General features: G+C 44.6%; 1 pseudogene; it reads right to left on the reverse strand.

Annotated features, from left to right (window-relative positions):
- Window positions 1–732: 732 nt before the first annotated feature.
- The window catches only part of LOC101578713, a 29,271-nt pseudogene continuing 26,725 nt past the window's right edge, over window positions 733–3,278 (reverse strand).

Below are 3,278 nucleotides of genomic sequence, written 5' to 3' on the forward strand. Positions count from 1 at the left end.
CCATCTGGTTTTCTCCCCTTAATGTACCTGGAGTCTTCCATGCATCTAGCTCACCTGTTACCTGTTGCCACCTCTCTCCCTCAAGAGAGAGATATTCTAATAGATCTCAGCTTAGCAGTGTGCCTCAGCTTACGGGGTAGGATCTACCAAGTTTGAACCCATCCACCTGGGGCTGTCTTGGGTCTGGCTGCTGTGCTTGGTTTCTTCCTGCTGGGTGCACTGCTGTGGAGTTCCTTTGGCCAGTCCCAAACTGACCCTAGTGCTGTGTTGTGGAGTTCCTCTCTGGCCAGTCCCAAACCGACTTTGGTGGCTCTAATGTGGAATTCCTCTCAGGCTGGTCCCAAACTTTCTTTTTCTCCTTAAGAATGTCTTAAAATCTTGTGTTATTCTTTAGTTTTTTTCTTTATTTTGTTTTGAAATAGCAAATAGATTTAATGCAGTGTCTACTTCACTTGATTGACAGTGGCTGCCTAGAGTGCTGTTTTGAGTAAGTTTCTGAGGGTGCTCCCTAGTTTGAAGAGAAAGACTTAGAATTAAAGATATTTGCAAATGCAAATTTAAGAAAAGAATCAAAAAGTCAATTGATAGCCACCAAACAGGAAGAAATAAATACCAAAAGCATTTGTCTTTGTATATCCTCCTTATCATTTTCTAATTCTGGATTTCAGCTTTTCATCCCATCCCCATGAACTCCAACTACCTCTGCTGAAACCACGGCAGATACCTGAAATCTCATTTATAGGAGCAAACACAGGAACTGGAGCTGCCCATGCTGGCACCAGCTCCACCACAGCCAGCGAAAAGTCCAAATGTTAGCATGGCAGTCAGGCTGGTACTGGCACTGAAGCCACCACTGGCACTAGCACCAGCAACTGGTACTGGTACCAGTATTGGCGCTAGCACTAGCGGTACCACTCTCTTAGACTTTAGCTTTATCTTCAGCTCCTGCTTGGATCTCGGCTTTCACTCAGGGTCCAATGTCAGCTTCATCCCAATTGCAGGGCCCAGCAGCATTCTCAGAGCCAAGCCCAATGCCTAGTCATGCTCTGATCTCGGCTCTCGCCTTGGCCGCAGCTGCAGCCTCAGCTGTAGCCATCAAGCCTGCCTCCATTGCCTCGGTACTGAGCTGCCCATTCCTTGGGATCCTTCTTTTGTTCCTTGCAGGCAAGCTTGAGAGCTTTCATCATGCTGGTCTCATAGTGAAAACAAGCCCCAGAAGAACTCATATTTAGGGGCATTGCTGTTGGGGACTCTGGCATAGTCCAGGTACTTCTGTTTCACAGACTCATCAGTAATGAGCTTCTTCACACCCCCAAACAGTGAGTGATGTGTTCCAAGGCACAGCCCCCACTTGCACAGCACCTCCCGGATGACAGCCTCACTGGACTGATTCCCGTTCATGAAGCTGATGCTAAGAAGTACCATAAGGAGACCCAGCTTGGGTGAGTCCTTGGCCGTTCCCAGTATGCCTGCATTGGTGGGCTCTTATTTGCTGAGAAGAATGTATAAGTGATCATTCTTATCAATTTCCTTCAAAAGAATTCTAAATACCTTCTCCAAGGAACAGCCTGCTCATTCAGTGATTTCAGGGTATGCATCAGTGTATTCTTTGATGATGTCCTTTAGCATGTCTGAACATTTGATGAGAATCTTTGTCTTTAGCCAGAAAATACTTCGTCAAATCACTTGCCCTTCCTTTCAAAAGGGTCACATCTGGAGGTGGTGATGTTTCAGCTTCACCATGACGAGCTAGGCAGCTGTACAGTGAGCCTTGCCCCTACAAGTTTTAGGCCTCAGGGAAAGCAAAGCTTTCTGTGCCCAAGCCACCAAGAGAGTCCTTGAAGCCCTGCATGCCCAGAAAAGCTATGGGCCCTAAGCTCCATTGAGGCCATTAGGGCCTTTGAGACCCTTTGCCACCTGTGGTTCAGTGACTCTGATCACTGTTGCCATCCTCCTCCCCTTCCAGATGCTTCGCCTTTAAGGCTTTCTTGACCTTCACCTTGGGCCAAGTATTTTCATCCTCCTGAGCCTGAGCAGCTCTTCCCTCACACTCAGGTTCATGTGCCTGAGCCTGAGAAGCAGTAGTCTCAATCTCTGAAGCATTTGTATTGACCTTCATATCAGCTACACAGCTGACCTTTTTGGTCTCAGTAGCAGGCATTGCCATGGCAAACAAGTCAGTATTCTGTGTCTTGCTGTCAGCTGCTGGACTCTTGTTTTCAGCTGTAAGAACCTGAGTGTCAGTCAGCTGTTTGGTAGGTGAGGACTGGAAGGCAGGTGCCACCTGAGCCTTTGGGGCCTTTGAGACCTTCATGGTCTTCAAGACCCCTAAGGGTTTTGAGACTTTTGCAGTCTGTGAAATCTCTGGTGCCTTTGAAGCCTTTGGTGGCTCTGAGACCTCTAAGTTCTGAGGCACTATCAACAGGGTCTGCCTCATTGAGCCACTGTCCTTTACTGAAGCTTTGGCCTGGAAGCAAGCTGGGTTTGCACCACTCTTGCTTGTATCAGAAATGTCTCAGGTTAGCCTGGCAAGAGCTGAGCCTCATGATCCCTTAGTTTGCCAGTAGATCCATTCTACAAACCCTTCAGAAGCTCCCTTGCTTTTTTCTTTAAACCAATCTTGCACATTTAAATCTCATAACCGGAACAACTAGTTTGAAGATTACATCATGCAACACAGCAACGGTTGTTGAATTTCTATTACTTTGTTTAGTGAAAACATTTTGTTGAATTTCTATTACTTTGTTTAGTGAAATGATTTTGTATCATTTCTAATGCTTTTTTTCTATCACGATTTTGTATTCTTTAAAGAATAAAAAAAGAGATCTGATTGTCAACTTTTAAAAAAGTCTATAATTATCCACTTTGTTGCTTATCCCAGACCAGTCTGCTGAGGACAGAGAATCCATGTGGGCCACAGCATTTATTATTTCCCAGAGGTTGCTGTGCATCACTGAGAATTGGTACTTCAACCCTACAGATATAAGTATCACTTAGCAATCATTTATATACTCCTAGTTCCTGTTACTTTAAATAAACTTAAAGAAAAAACAGATAGGAAATTTGTATGTAGTTATGGTCAGTAGCAGAACATAAAATAACAAAAGGAAAAAATATGGTGACACATAAATTGTACTACAAATGATCATGGAAAGTTCTGAGGCAATGCAATATAGCACAATACTCTCCTCTTCAGATTTTCTGTTGAAAATCTTTTTTTTTTTTTTTTTTGTGGAACCGGGGATTGAACTCAGGCCCTTGCACTTGCCAGGGAAACG

Source organism: Octodon degus, unplaced genomic scaffold (assembly GCF_000260255.1).
Source record: "Octodon degus isolate 3935 unplaced genomic scaffold, OctDeg1.0 scaffold00012, whole genome shotgun sequence".
NCBI classification, from domain to species: Eukaryota; Metazoa; Chordata; class Mammalia; order Rodentia; family Octodontidae; genus Octodon; species Octodon degus.